We start from the raw sequence: 17,442 nt of genomic DNA, 5'->3' as shown, positions 1-17,442 counted from the left end.
AGAGAGCGTTACTGACAGTGAGGGTTACTGACAGCGAGGTTACTGACAGTGAGGATTACTGACAGTGAGTGTAACTGACCTTGAGGGTTAATGACCGTGAGGAATACTGACAGTGAGGGATACAGACAGCGAGGGTTACTGACAGTGAGGATTACTGACAGTGAGGGTGACTGACAGTGAGGGCTACTAACAGTGAGGGCTACTGACAGTGAGGGCTACTGACAGTGAGGGCTACTGACAATGGAGGTTACTGACAGTGAGGATTACTGACAGTGAGGTTACTGACAGTGAGGGTTACTGACAGTGGGGGTTACTGACAGTGAGGTTACTGACAGTGATGGTTACTGACAGTGATGGTTACTGACAGTGAGGGTTACTGACAGTGAGGGTTACAGAAAGTGAGGATTACTGACAGTGAGGGTTCCTGACAGTGAGGGTTACTGACAGTGAGGTTACTGACAGTGAGGATTACTGACAGTGAGGTTACTGACAGTGAGGGTTACTGACAGTGAGGGTTAATGACAGTGAGGGTTACTGACAGTGAGGTTACTGACAGTGAGGATTACTGACAGTGAGGTTTCCTGACAGTGAGGTTACTGACAGTGAGGGTTACAGACAGAGGGGATTACTGACAGTGAGGGTTACTGACAGTGAGGGTTACTGACAGTGAGGATTACTGACAGTGAGGGTCACTGACAGTGAGGGTAACAGACTGTGAGGGTAACAGACTGTGAGGATTACTGACAGTGAGGGTTCCTGACAGTGAGGGTTACTGACAGTGAGGGTTAATGATAGTGATGTTACTGACAGTGAGGATTACTGACAGTGAGGATTTTTGACAGTGAGGTTAACTGACAGTGAGGATACTGACAGTGAGGGTTACTGACAGTGAGGGTTACTGATAATGAGGGTGACTGCCAGTGAGGATACTGACAGTGAGGATTACTGACAGTGAGGGTTACTGACAGTGAGGATACTGACAGTGAGGATTACTGACAGTGAGGGTTAATGACAGTGAGGTTACTGACAGTGAGGGTTAATGACAGTGTGGGTTACTGACAGACAGTGACGTTCCTGACAGTGAGAATTACTGACAGAGAGCGCTACTGACAGTGAGGATTACTGACAGAGAGTGTTACTGACAGTGAGGTTTTCTGACAGTGAGGTTACTGACAGTGGGGGTTACTGACAGTGAGGATACTGATAGTGAGGATACTGACAGTGAGGGTTACTGACAATGAGGATTACTGACAGTGAGGTTACAGACAGTGAGGTTACAGACAGTGATGGTTACTGTCAGTGAGGATTACTGACAGTGAGGGTTACTGACAGTGAGGGTTACAGATATGAGGATTACTGACAGTGAGGATTCGTGACAGTGAGGGTTACTGACAGTGAGGGTTACTGACAGTGAGGTTACTGACAGTGAGGATTACGGACAGTGAGGTTACTGACAGTGAGGGTTACTGACAGTGAGGATTACTGACAGTGAGGGTTACAGACAGAGGGGATTACTGACAGTGAGGGTTACTGACAGTGATGGTTACTGACAGTGAGGATTACTGACAGTGAGGGTCACTGACAGTGAGGGTAACAGACTGTGAGGATTACTGACAGTGAGGGTTCCTGACAGTGAGGGTTACTGACAGTGAGGGTTAATGATAGTGAGGTTGCTGACAGTGAGGATTACTGACAGTGAGGATTTTTGACAGTGAGGTTAACTGACAGTGAGGATACTGACAGTGAGGGTTACTGACAGTGAGGGTTACTGACAATGAGGGTGACTGCCAGTGAGGATACTGACAGTGAGGATTACTGACAGTGAGGGTTACTGCCAGTGAGGATACTGACAGTGAGGATTACTGACAGTGAGGGTTAATGACAGTGAGGTTACCGACAGTGAGGGTTAATGACAGCGAGGGTTACTGACAGACAGTGACGTTCCTGACAGTGAGGATTACTGACAGAGAGCGCTACTGACAGTGAGGTTTTCTGACAGTGAGGTTACTGACAGTGAGGGTTACTGACAGTGAGGATACTGATAGTGAGGATACTGATAGTGAGGATACTGACAGTGAGGGTTACTGACAGTGAGGTTTACTGACAGTGAGGTTACTGACAGAGAGGGTTACTGACAGTGAGGGATTCTGACAGACAGTGACGTTCCTGACAGTGAGGATTACTGGCAGAGAGCGTTACTGACAGTGAGGGTTATTGACAGTGAGGTTACTGATAGTGAGGATACTGATAGTGAGGATAATGAGAGTGAGGGTTACTGACAGTAAGGTTACTGACAGTGAGGATTACTGACAGTCAGGTTACTGACAGTGAGGGTTACTGACAGTGAGGGATACTGACAGTGAGGATACTGACAGTGAGGGTAACTGACAGTGAGGGTTGCTACCAAGTGAGGATACTGACAGTGAGGGTTACTGACAGTGAGGGTTAATGACAGTGAGGGTTCCTGACAGTGAGGGTTACAGAGAGGGAGGATTACTGACAGTGAGGGTTCCTGACAGTGAGGGCTACAGACAGTGAGGGCAACTGACAGTGAGGCTTACTGACAGTGAGGTTTACTGACAGTGAGGTTACTGACAGAGAGGGTTACTGACAGAGAGGGATACTGACAGACAGTGACGTTCCTGACAGTGAGGATTACTGACAGAGAGCGTTATTGACAGTGAGGTTACTGACAGTGAGGTTACTGACAGTGAGGATACTGACAGTCAGGTTACTGACAGTGAGGGTTACTGACAGTGAGGGTTACTGACAGTGACGGATACTAACAGTGAGGGATACTGACAGTGAGGGATACTGACAGTGAGGATACTGACAGTGAGGATACTGACAGTGAGGGTTACTGACAGTGATGGTTACTGACAGTGAGGATTACTGACAGTGAGGGTCACTGACAGTGAGGGTAACAGACTGTGAGGATTACTGACAGTGAGGGTTCCTGACAGTGAGGGTTACTGACAGTGAGGGTTAATGATAGTGAGGTTGCTGACAGTGAGGATTACTGACAGTGAGGATTTTTGACAGTGAGGTTAACTGACAGTGAGGATACTGACAGTGAGGGTTACTGACAGTGAGGGTTACTGACAATGAGGGTGACTGCCAGTGAGGATACTGACAGTGAGGATTACTGACAGTGAGGGTTACTGCCAGTGAGGATACTGACAGTGAGGATTACTGACAGTGAGGGTTAATGACAGTGAGGTTACCGACAGTGAGGGTTAATGACAGCGAGGGTTACTGACAGACAGTGACGTTCCTGACAGTGAGGTTACTGACAGTGGGGGTTACTGACAGTGAGGATACTGATAGTGAGGATACTGACAGTGAGGGTTACTGACAATGAGGATTACTGACAGTGAGGTTACAGACAGTGAGGTTACAGACAGTGATGGTTACTGTCAGTGAGGATTACTGACAGTGAGGGTTACTGACAGTGAGGGTTACAGATATGAGGATTACTGACAGTGAGGATTCGTGACAGTGAGGGTTACTGACAGTGAGGGTTACTGACAGTGAGGTTACTGACAGTGAGGATTACGGACAGTGAGGTTACTGACAGTGAGGGTTACTGACAGTGAGGATTACTGACAGTGAGGGTTACAGACAGAGGGGATTACTGACAGTGAGGGTTACTGACAGTGATGGTTACTGACAGTGAGGATTACTGACAGTGAGGGTCACTGACAGTGAGGGTAACAGACTGTGAGGATTACTGACAGTGAGGGTTCCTGACAGTGAGGGTTACTGACAGTGAGGGTTAATGATAGTGAGGTTGCTGACAGTGAGGATTACTGACAGTGAGGATTTTTGACAGTGAGGTTAACTGACAGTGAGGATACTGACAGTGAGGGTTACTGACAGTGAGGGTTACTGACAATGAGGGTGACTGCCAGTGAGGATACTGACAGTGAGGATTACTGACAGTGAGGGTTACTGCCAGTGAGGATACTGACAGTGAGGATTACTGACAGTGAGGGTTAATGACAGTGAGGTTACCGACAGTGAGGGTTAATGACAGCGAGGGTTACTGACAGACAGTGACGTTCCTGACAGTGAGGATTACTGACAGAGAGCGCTACTGACAGTGAGGTTTTCTGACAGTGAGGTTACTGACAGTGAGGGTTACTGACAGTGAGGATACTGATAGTGAGGATACTGATAGTGAGGATACTGACAGTGAGGGTTACTGACAGTGAGGTTTACTGACAGTGAGGTTACTGACAGAGAGGGTTACTGACAGTGAGGGATTCTGACAGACAGTGACGTTCCTGACAGTGAGGATTACTGGCAGAGAGCGTTACTGACAGTGAGGGTTATTGACAGTGAGGTTACTGACAGTGAGGATACTGATAGTGAGGATAATGAGAGTGAGGGTTACTGACAGTAAGGTTACTGACAGTGAGGATTACTGACAGTCAGGTTACTGACAGTGAGGGTTACTGACAGTGAGGGATACTGACAGTGAGGATACTGACAGTGAGGGTAACTGACAGTGAGGGTTGCTACCAAGTGAGGATACTGACAGTGAGGGTTACTGACAGTGAGGGTTAATGACAGTGAGGGTTCCTGACAGTGAGGGTTACAGAGAGGGAGGATTACTGACAGTGAGGGTTCCTGACAGTGAGGGCTACAGACAGTGAGGGCAACTGACAGTGAGGCTTACTGACAGTGAGGTTTACTGACAGTGAGGTTACTGACAGAGAGGGTTACTGACAGAGAGGGATACTGACAGACAGTGACGTTCCTGACAGTGAGGATTACTGACAGAGAGCGTTATTGACAGTGAGGTTACTGACAGTGAGGTTACTGACAGTGAGGATACTGACAGTCAGGTTACTGACAGTGAGGGTTACTGACAGTGAGGGTTACTGACAGTGACGGATACTAACAGTGAGGGATACTGACAGTGAGGGATACTGACAGTGAGGATACTGACAGTGAGGATACTGACAGTGAGGGTTACTGACAGTGATGGTTACTGACAGTGAGGATTACTGACAGTGAGGGTCACTGACAGTGAGGGTAACAGACTGTGAGGATTACTGACAGTGAGGGTTCCTGACAGTGAGGGTTACTGACAGTGAGGGTTAATGATAGTGAGGTTGCTGACAGTGAGGATTACTGACAGTGAGGATTTTTGACAGTGAGGTTAACTGACAGTGAGGATACTGACAGTGAGGGTTACTGACAGTGAGGGTTACTGACAATGAGGGTGACTGCCAGTGAGGATACTGACAGTGAGGATTACTGACAGTGAGGGTTACTGCCAGTGAGGATACTGACAGTGAGGATTACTGACAGTGAGGGTTAATGACAGTGAGGTTACCGACAGTGAGGGTTAATGACAGCGAGGGTTACTGACAGACAGTGACGTTCCTGACAGTGAGGATTATTGACAGAGAGCGCTACTGACAGTGAGGGTTACTGACAGTGAGGTTACTGACAGTGAGGGTTACTGACAGTGAGGATACTGATAGTGAGGATATTGATAGTGAGGATACTGACAGTGAGGGTTACTGACAGTGAGGTTTACTGACAGTGAGGTTACTGACAGAGAGGGTTACTGACAGTGAGGGATTCTGACAGACAGTGACGTTCCTGACAGTGAGGATTACTGACAGAGAGCGTTACTGACAGTGAGGGTTATTGACAGTGAGGTTACTGACAGTGAGGATACTGATAGTGAGGATAATGAGAGTGAGGGTTACTGACAGTAAGGTTACTGACAGTGAGGATTACTGACAGTCAGGTTACTGACAGTGAGGGTTACTGACAGTGAGGGATACTGACAGTGAGGATACTGACAGTGAGGGTAACTGACAGTGAGGGTTGCTACCAAGTGAGGATACTGACAGTGAGGGTTACTGACAGTGAGGGTTAATGACAGTGAGGGTTCCTGACAGTGAGGGTTACAGAGAGGGAGGATTACTGACAGTGAGGGTTCCTGACAGTGAGGGCTACAGACAGTGAGGGCAACTGACAGTGAGGCTTACTGACAGTGAGGTTTACTGACAGTGAGGTTACTGACAGAGAGGGTTACTGACAGAGAGGGATACTGACAGACAGTGACGTTCCTGACAGTGAGGATTACTGACAGAGAGCGTTATTGACAGTGAGGTTACTGACAGTGAGGATACTGATAGTGAGGATAATGAGAGTGAGGGTTACTGACAGTAAGGTTACTGACAGTGAGGGTTACTGACAGTCAGGTTACTGACAGTGAGGGTTACTGACAGTGACGGATACTAACAGTGAGGGATACTGACAGTGAGGGATACTGACAGTGAGGATACTGACAGTGAGGATACTGACAGTGAGGATACTGACAGTGAGGGTTACTGACAGTGAGGGTTACTGACAGTGAGGGTTGCTACCAAGTCAGGATACTGACAGTGAGGGTTACTGACAGTGAGGGTTACTGATAATGAGGGTGACTGCCAGTGAGGATACTGACAGTGAGGATTACTGACAGTGAGGGTTACTGACAGTGAGGATACTGACAGTGAGGATTACTGACAGTGAAGGTTAATGACAGTGAGGTTACTGACAGTGAGGATTAATGACAGTGTGGGTTACTGACAGACAGTGACGTTCCTGACAATGAGAATTACTGACAGAGAGCGCTACTGACAGTGAGGATTACTGACAGAGAGTGTTACTGACAGTCAGGTTTTCTGACAGTGAGGTTACTGACAGTGAGGGTTACTGACAGTGAGGATACTGATAGTGAGGATACTGACAGTGAGGGTTACTGACAGTGAGGATTACTGACAGTGAGGTTACTGACAGTGATGGTTACTGTCAGTGAGGATTACTGACAGTGAGGGTTACTGACAGTGAGGGTTACAGATATGAGGATTACTGACAGTGAGGAATCCTGACAGTGAGGGTTACTGACAGTGAGGGTTACTGACAGTGAGGTTACTGGCAGTGAGGATTACGGACAGTGAGGTTACTGACAGTGAGGGTTACTGACAGTGAGGGTTACAGACAGAGGGGATTACTGACAGTGAGGGTTACTGACAGTGAGGGTTGCTACCAAGTCAGGATACTGACAGTGAGGGTTACTGACAGTGAGGGTTAATGACAGTGAGGGTTCCTGACAGTGAGGGTTACAGAGAGGGAGGATTACTGACAGTGAGGGTTCCTGACAGTGAGGGTTACAGACAGTGAGGGCAACTGACAGTGAGGGTTACAGACTGTGTGGGTTACTGACAGTGAGGGTTACTGACAGTGAGGGTTAATGTCATTGAGGGTTACAGCCAGTTGGGATACTGACAGTGAGGATTACAGACAGTGAGGGTTACAGACAGACAGCAAGGTTACTGACAGTGAGGGTGACTGACAGTGAGGAATACTGACAGTGAGGGCTAGTGTCAGTGAGGATTACTGACAGTTAGGTTACAAACAGTGAGGGTTACTGACAGTGTGGTTACTGACAGTGAGGATTACTGACCGTAAGGATTACTGACCATGAGGGTTATTGACAGTGAGGTTAACTGACAGTGAGGATACTGACAGTGAGGATTACTGACAATGAGGGTGACTGCCAGTGAGGATACTGACAGTGAGGATTACTGACAGTGAGGGTTAATGACAGTGAGGTTACTAACAGTGAGGGTTAATGATGGTGAGGTTACTGACAGTGAGGGTTACTGACAGTGAGGGTTACTGACAATGAGGGTGACTGCCAGTGAGGATACTGACAGTGAGGATTACTGACAGTGAGGGTTACTGCCAGTGAGGATACTGACAGTGAGGATTACTGACAGTGAGGGTTAATGACAGTGAGGTTACTGACAGTGAGGGTTAATGACAGTGAGGGTTACTGACAGACAGTGACGTTCCTGACAGTGAGGATTACTGACAGAGAGTGTTACTGACAGTGAGGTTTTCTGACAGTGAGGTTACTGACAGTGAGGTTACTGACAGTGAGGGTTACTGACAGTGAGGTTACTAACAGTGAGGGTTAATGATGGTGAGGTTACTGACAGTGAGGGTTACTGACAGTGAGGGTTACTGACAATGAGGGTGACTGCCAGTGAGGATACTGACAGTGAGGATTACTGACAGTGAGGGTTACTGCCAGTGAGGATACTGACAGTGAGGATTACTGACAGTGAGGGTTAATGACAGTGAGGTTACTGACAGTGAGGGTTAATGACAGTGAGGGTTACTGACAGACAGTGACGTTCCTGACAGTGAGGATTACTGACAGAGAGTGTTACTGACAGTGAGGTTTTCTGACAGTGAGGTTACTGACAGTGAGGTTACTGACAGTGAGGGTTACTGACAGTGAGGATACTGATAGTGAGGATACTGATAGTGAGGATACTGACAGTGAGGGTTACTGACAGTGAGGTTTCCTGACAGTGAGGTTACTGACAGAGAGTGTTACTGACAGTGAGGGTTAATGACAGTGAGGTTACTGACAGTGAGGGTTAATGACAGTGAGGGTTACTGACAGACAGTGACGTTCCTGACAGTGAGGATTACTGACAGAGAGTGTTACTGACAGTTAGGGTTATTGACAGTGAGGTTACTGACAGTGAGGGTTACTGACAGTGAGGGTTACTGACAGTGAGGGATACTGATAGTGAGGATAATGAGAGTGAGGGTTTCTGACAGTAAGGTTACTGACAGTGAGGGTTACTGACAGTGAGGGTTACTGACAGTGAGGGATACTGACAGTGAGGATACTGACAGTGAGGGTTACTGACAGTGAGGGTTACTGACAGTGAGGGTTGCTACCAAGTGAGGATACTGACAGTGAGGGTTACTGACAGTGAGGGTTAATGACAGTGAGGGTTCCTGACAGTGAGGATTACAGAGAGGGAGGATTACTGACAGTGAGGGTTCCTGACAGTGAGGGTTACAGACAGTGAGGGCAACTGACAGTGAGGGTTACAGTCAGTGAGGATTACTGACATTGAGGGTTAATACAGTGAGGATACTGACAGTGAGGGTTACTGACAGTGAGGGTTAATGACAGTGAAGTTACTGAGAGTGAGGGTTAATGACAGTGAGGATTATTGACAGTGAGCGTTACAGACAGTGAGGGTTACTGACAGTGAGGGTTAATGTCATTGAGGGTTACTGCCAGTTGGGATACTGACAGTGAGGATTACAGACAGTGAGGGTTACAGACAGACAGTGAGGTTACTGGCAGTGAGGGTGACTGACAGTGAGGATTACTGACAGTGAGTTTACAAACAGTGAGGGTTACTGACAGTGTGGTTACTGACAGTGAGGGTTACTGACAGTAAGGATTACTGACCATGAGGGTTATTGACTGTGAGGTTACTGACAGTGAAGGCTACTGACAGAGAGAGTTACTGACATTGAGGATTCCTGACAGTGACGACTACTGACAGTGAGGGTTACTGACAGTGAGGGTTAATGACAGTGAGGGTTACTGCCAGTGAGGATACTGACAGTGAGGATTACTGACAGTGAGGGTTCCTGACAGTGAGGTTTACTGACGGTGAGGATTACTGACAGTGAGGATTACTGACAGTGAGGGTTACTGACAGGGAGGATTACTGACAGGGAGGATTACTGACAGTGATGTTAACTGTCAGTGAGGATACTGACAGTGAGGGTTACTGACAGTGATGGCTACTGACAGTGAGGATTACTGACAGTGAGAGTTACTGACAGTGAGGGTTACTGACAGTGAGGTTATAGACAGTGAGGATTACTGACAGTGAGGGTTACTGACTGTGAGGTTAATGACAGTGACGATTACTGACAGTGAGGGTTACTGACACTGAGGTTAATGACAGTGACGATTACTGACAGCTAGGGTTACTGACAGTGAGGTTACTGACCGTGTGGGTTACTATCAGTGACGATTACTGATAGTGAGGTTACAAACAGTGATGTTTACTGACAGTGTGGTTACTGACAGTGAGGTTACCGACCGTGAGGGTTACTATCAGTGACGATTACTGATAGTGAGGTTACAAACAATGAGGTTTACTGACAGTGTGGTTACTGACAGTGAGGGTTACTGACAGTGAGGTTACTGACAGTGAGGTTACTGACAGAGAGGATTACTGACAGTGAGAGTTCCTGACAGTGAGTTTACTGACAGACAGTGAGGGTACTGACAGTGAAGGCTACTGACGGTGAGGGTTACTGATAGTGAGGGTTACTGACAGTCAGGTTACTGACAGTGAGGTTACTGACAGAGAGTGTTACATACAGTGAGGTGACTGACAGTGAGGGTTACTGACAGTCAGGTTACTGACAGTGAGGGTTACTGACAGTGAGGTTACTGACAGAGAGTGTTACATACAGTGAGGTGACTGACAGTGAGGGTTACTGACAGTGAGGATTACTGACAGTGTGGATTACTGACAGTGTGGATTACTGACAGTGGGAGTTACTGACAGTGAGGATTACTGACAGTGAGGATTACTGACAGTGGGGGTTACTGACTGTGAGGATTACTGACAGTGAGGATACTGACAGTGAGGGTTACTGACAGTGAGGGCTACTGACAGTGAGGGCTACTGACAGTGAGGTTACTGACAGTGAGGATTACTGACAGTGAGGTTACTGACAGTGAGGTTACTGACAGTGAGGATTACTGACAGTGAGGATTACTGACAGTGAGGTTACTGACAGTGAGGATTACTGACAGTGAGGGTTACTGACAGTGATGGTTACTGACAGTGAGGTTTACTGACAGTAAGGTTACTGACAGTGAGGTTTACAGACAGTAAGGATTACTGACAGTGGGAGTTACTGACAGTGAGGGTTAATGACAGTGAGGATTACTGACAGTGAGGTTAACTGACAGTGAGGATACTGACAGTGAGTGTTAATGACAGTGATGGTTACTGACAGTGAGGATTACTGACAGTGAGGGTTACTGACAGTGAGTGTTAATGACAGTGAGGATTACTGACAGTGACGATTACTGACAGTGAGGGTTCCTGACAGTGAGGGTTCCTGACAGTGAGGTTACTGACAGTGAGATTACTGACAGTGAGGATTGCTGACATTGAGGATTACTGACAGTGAGGTTAACTGATAGTGAGGATACTGACAGTGAGGGTTCCTGACAGTGAGGTCACTGACAGTGAGTTTTGCTGACAGTGAGGATTACTGACAGTGAGGTTACTGACAGTGAGGTTACTGACAGTGATGGTTACTGACAGTGATGGTTACTGACAGTGAGGGTTACTGACAGTGAGGGTTACTGACCGTGTGGGTTACTGACAGTGAGGTTACTGACAGTGAGGGTTACTGACAGTGAGGGTTACTGACAGTGAGGTTACTGACAGTGAGGATTACTGACAGTGAGGGTTACTGACAGTGAGGGTTACTGACAGTGAGGGATACTGACAGTGAGGATACTGACAGTGAGGATACTGACAGTGAGGATACTGACAGTGAGGATACTGACAGTGAGGGTTACTGACAGTGAGGGTTACTGACAGTGAGGGTTGCTACCAAGTCAGGATACTGACAGTGAGGGTTACTGACAGTGAGGGTTACTGATAATGAGGGTGACTGCCAGTGAGGATACTGACAGTGAGGATTACTGACAGTGAGGGTTACTGACAGTGAGGATACTGACAGTGAGGATTACTGACAGTGAAGGTTAATGACAGTGAGGTTACTGACAGTGAGGATTAATGACAGTGTGGGTTACTGACAGACAGTGACGTTCCTGACAGTGAGAATTACTGACAGAGAGCGCTACTGACAGTGAGGATTACTGACAGAGAGTGTTACTGACAGTCAGGTTTTCTGACAGTGAGGTTACTGACAGTGAGGGTTACTGACAGTGAGGATACTGATAGTGAGGATACTGACAGTGAGGGTTACTGACAGTGAGGATTACTGACAGTGAGGTTACTGACAGTGATGGTTACTGTCAGTGAGGATTACTGACAGTGAGGGTTACTGACAGTGAGGGTTACAGATATGAGGATTACTGACAGTGAGGAATCCTGACAGTGAGGGTTACTGACAGTGAGGGTTACTGACAGTGAGGTTACTGGCAGTGAGGATTACGGACAGTGAGGTTACTGACAGTGAGGGTTACTGACAGTGAGGGTTACAGACAGAGGGGATTACTGACAGTGAGGGTTACTGACAGTGAGGGTTACTACCAAGTCAGGATACTGACAGTGAGGGTTACTGACAGTGAGGGTTAATGACAGTGAGGGTTCCTGACAGTGAGGGTTACAGAGAGGGAGGATTACTGACAGTGAGGGTTCCTGACAGTGAGGGTTACAGACAGTGAGGGCAACTGACAGTGAGGGTTACAGACTGTGTGGGTTACTGACAGTGAGGGTTACTGACAGTGAGGGTTAATGTCATTGAGGGTTACAGCCAGTTGGGATACTGACAGTGAGGATTACAGACAGTGAGGGTTACAGACAGACAGCAAGGTTACTGACAGTGAGGGTGACTGACAGTGAGGAATACTGACAGTGAGGGCTAGTGTCAGTGAGGATTACTGACAGTTAGGTTACAAACAGTGAGGGTTACTGACAGTGTGGTTACTGACAGTGAGGATTACTGACCGTAAGGATTACTGACCATGAGGGTTATTGACAGTGAGGTTAACTGACAGTGAGGATACTGACAGTGAGGATTACTGACAATGAGGGTGACTGCCAGTGAGGATACTGACAGTGAGGATTACTGACAGTGAGGGTTAATGACAGTGAGGTTACTAACAGTGAGGGTTAATGATGGTGAGGTTACTGACAGTGAGGGTCACTGACAGTGAGGGTTACTGACAATGAGGGTGACTGCCAGTGAGGATACTGACAGTGAGGATTACTGACAGTGAGGGTTACTGCCAGTGAGGATACTGACAGTGAGGATTACTGACAGTGAGGGTTAATGACAGTGAGGTTACTGACAGTGAGGGTTAATGACAGTGAGGGTTACTGACAGACAGTGACGTTCCTGACAGTGAGGATTACTGACAGAGAGTGTTACTGACAGTGAGGTTTTCTGACAGTGAGGTTACTGACAGTGAGGTTACTGACAGTGAGGGTTACTGACAGTGAGGATACTGATAGTGAGGATACTGATAGTGAGGATACTGACAGTGAGGGTTACTGACAGTGAGGTTTCCTGACAGTGAGGTTACTGACAGAGAGTGTTACTGACAGTGAGGGTTAATGACAGTGAGGTTACTGACAGTGAGGGTTAATGACAGTGAGGGTTACTGACAGACAGTGACGTTCCTGACAGTGAGGATTACTGACAGAGAGTGTTACTGACAGTTAGGGTTATTGACAGTGAGGTTACTGACAGTGAGGGTTACTGACAGTGAGGATACTGATAGTGAGGATAATGAGAGTGAGGGTTTCTGACAGTAAGGTTACTGACAGTGAGGGTTACTGACAGTGAGGGTTACTGACAGTGAGGGATACTGACAGTGAGGATACTGACAGTGAGGGTTACTGACAGTGAGGGTTACTGACAGTGAGGGTTGCTACCAAGTGAGGATACTGACAGTGAGGGTTACTGACAGTGAGGGTTAATGACAGTGAGGGTTCCTGACAGTGAGGATTACAGAGAGGGAGGATTACTGACAGTGAGGGTTCCTGACAGTGAGGGTTACAGACAGTGAGGGCAACTGACAGTGAGGGTTACAGTCAGTGAGGATTACTGACATTGAGGGTTAATACAGTGAGGATACTGACAGTGAGGGTTACTGACAGTGAGGGTTAATGACAGTGAAGTTACTGAGAGTGAGGGTTAATGACAGTGAGGGTTACTGACAATGAGGGTGACTGCCAGTGAGGATACTGACAGTGAGGATTACTGACAGTGAGGGTTACTGCCAGTGAGGATACTGACAGTGAGGATTACTGACAGTGAGGGTTAATGACAGTGAGGTTACTGACAGTGAGGGTTAATGACAGTGAGGGTTACTGACAGACAGTGACGTTCCTGACAGTGAGGATTACTGACAGAGAGTGTTACTGACAGTGAGGTTTTCTGACAGTGAGGTTACTGACAGTGAGGTTACTGACAGTGAGGGTTACTGACAGTGAGGATACTGATAGTGAGGATACTGATAGTGAGGATACTGACAGTGAGGGTTACTGACAGTGAGGTTTCCTGACAGTGAGGTTACTGACAGAGAGTGTTACTGACAGTGAGGGTTAATGACAGTGAGGTTACTGACAGTGAGGGTTAATGACAGTGAGGGTTACTGACAGACAGTGACGTTCCTGACAGTGAGGATTACTGACAGAGAGTGTTACTGACAGTTAGGGTTATTGACAGTGAGGTTACTGACAGTGAGGGTTACTGACAGTGAGGGTTACTGACAGTGAGGATACTGATAGTGAGGATAATGAGAGTGAGGGTTTCTGACAGTAAGGTTACTGACAGTGAGGGTTACTGACAGTGAGGGTTACTGACAGTGAGGGATACTGACAGTGAGGATACTGACAGTGAGGGTTACTGACAGTGAGGGTTACTGACAGTGAGGGTTGCTACCAAGTGAGGATACTGACAGTGAGGGTTACTGACAGTGAGGGTTAATGACAGTGAGGGTTCCTGACAGTGAGGATTACAGAGAGGGAGGATTACTGACAGTGAGGGTTCCTGACAGTGAGGGTTACAGACAGTGAGGGCAACTGACAGTGAGGGTTACAGTCAGTGAGGATTACTGACATTGAGGGTTAATACAGTGAGGATACTGACAGTGAGGGTTACTGACAGTGAGGGTTAATGACAGTGAAGTTACTGAGAGTGAGGGTTAATGACAGTGAGGATTATTGACAGTGAGCGTTACAGACAGTGAGGGTTACTGACAGTGAGGGTTAATGTCATTGAGGGTTACTGCCAGTTGGGATACTGACAGTGAGGATTACAGACAGTGAGGGTTACAGACAGACAGTGAGGTTACTGGCAGTGAGGGTGACTGACAGTGAGGATTACTGACAGTGAGTTTACAAACAGTGAGGGTTACTGACAGTGTGGTTACTGACAGTGAGGGTTACTGACAGTAAGGATTACTGACCATGAGGGTTATTGACTGTGAGGTTACTGACAGTGAAGGCTACTGACAGAGAGAGTTACTGACATTGAGGATTCCTGACAGTGACGACTACTGACAGTGAGGGTTACTGACAGTGAGGGTTAATGACAGTGAGGGTTACTGCCAGTGAGGATACTGACAGTGAGGATTACTGACAGTGAGGGTTCCTGACAGTGAGGTTTACTGACGGTGAGGATTACTGACAGTGAGGATTACTGACAGTGAGGGTTACTGACAGGGAGGATTACTGACAGGGAGGATTACTGACAGTGATGTTAACTGTCAGTGAGGATACTGACAGTGAGGGTTACTGACAGTGATGGCTACTGACAGTGAGGATTACTGACAGTGAGAGTTACTGACAGTGAGGGTTACTGACAGTGAGGTTATAGACAGTGAGGATTACTGACAGTGAGGGTTACTGACTGTGAGGTTAATGACAGTGACGATTACTGACAGTGAGGGTTACTGACACTGAGGTTAATGACAGTGACGATTACTGACAGCTAGGGTTACTGACAGTGAGGTTACTGACCGTGTGGGTTACTATCAGTGACGATTACTGATAGTGAGGTTACAAACAGTGATGTTTACTGACAGTGTGGTTACTGACAGTGAGGTTACCGACCGTGAGGGTTACTATCAGTGACGATTACTGATAGTGAGGTTACAAACAATGAGGTTTACTGACAGTGTGGTTACTGACAGTGAGGGTTACTGACAGTGAGGTTACTGACAGTGAGGTTACTGACAGAGAGGATTACTGACAGTGAGAGTTCCTGACAGTGAGTTTACTGACAGACAGTGAGGGTACTGACAGTGAAGGCTACTGACGGTGAGGGTTACTGATAGTGAGGGTTACTGACAGTCAGGTTACTGACAGTGAGGTTACTGACAGAGAGTGTTACATACAGTGAGGTGACTGACAGTGAGGGTTACTGACAGTCAGGTTACTGACAGTGAGGGTTACTGACAGTGAGGTTACTGACAGAGAGTGTTACATACAGTGAGGTGACTGACAGTGAGGGTTACTGACAGTGAGGATTACTGACAGTGTGGATTACTGACAGTGTGGATTACTGACAGTGGGGGTTACTGACAGTGAGGATTACTGACAGTGAGGATTACTGACAGTGGGGGTTACTGACTGTGAGGATTACTGACAGTGAGGATACTGACAGTGAGGGTTACTGACAGTGAGGGCTACTGACAGTGAGGGCTACTGACAGTGAGGTTACTGACAGTGAGGATTACTGACAGTGAGGTTACTGACAGTGAGGTTACTGACAGTGAGGATTACTGACAGTGAGGATTACTGACAGTGAGGTTACTGACAGTGAGGATTACTGACAGTGAGGGTTACTGACAGTGATGGTTACTGACAGTGAGGTTTACTGACAGTAAGGTTACTGACAGTGAGGTTTACAGACAGTAAGGATTACTGACAGTGGGAGTTACTGACAGTGAGGGTTAATGACAGTGAGGATTACTGACAGTGAGGTTAACTGACAGTGAGGATACTGACAGTGAGTGTTAATGACAGTGATGGTTACTGACAGTGAGGATTACTGACAGTGAGGGTTACTGACAGTGAGTGTTAATGACAGTGAGGATTACTGACAGTGACGATTACTGACAGTGAGGGTTCCTGACAGTGAGGGTTCCTGACAGTGAGGTTACTGACAGTGAGATTACTGACAGTGAGGATTGCTGACATTGAGGATTACTGACAGTGAGGTTAACTGATAGTGAGGATACTGACAGTGAGGGTTCCTGACAGTGAGGTCACTGACAGTGAGTTTTGCTGACAGTGAGGATTACTGACAGTGAGGTTACTGACAGTGAGGTTACTGACAGTGATGGTTACTGACAGTGAGGGTTACTGACAGTGAGGGTTACTGACCGTGTGGGTTACTGACAGTGAGGGTTACTGACAGTGAGGGTTACTGACAGTGAGGTTACTGACAGTGAGGATTACTGACAGTGAGGTTAACTGATAATGAGGATACTGACAGTGAGGGTTACTGACAGTGATGTTTACTGACAGTGAGGGTTACAGATAGTGAGGTTACTGACAGTGAGGGTTACTGAGAGTAACGGGAGTATTACTGCTGTGTTATGGGAGTATTACTGTGTCAGTGCTGCCCCTACCTGGTCAGCTGTGTTCTCTCTGTGTGGAGCCCTTCCTGTGCATCTTGCATAAGCATAAGGTTTGGCTCTGTGTGGGCCATGGCTCAGGGTGGTCCTCTCGGTGTACACCAACAATGTGCTCCTCATGTTCACAGAACCCTGCCGACTTATGGAGAATATGCGAATGCCAGGATGTCCATACACCGTTAGGATCAACTGGAGTAAATGTTCAGGACTTCTGATTGGTCGATGTCAAATGCACC

This window comes from Chiloscyllium plagiosum, unplaced genomic scaffold (genome assembly GCF_037043375.1).
Source record: "Chiloscyllium plagiosum isolate Xiang-an unplaced genomic scaffold, Cpla_swu_hap1 HiC_scaffold_36, whole genome shotgun sequence".
NCBI lineage: Eukaryota > Metazoa > Chordata > Chondrichthyes > Orectolobiformes > Hemiscylliidae > Chiloscyllium > Chiloscyllium plagiosum.
The sequence above is the reverse complement of the archived record's forward strand: the minus strand, read 5'-3'. Positions refer to the sequence as shown.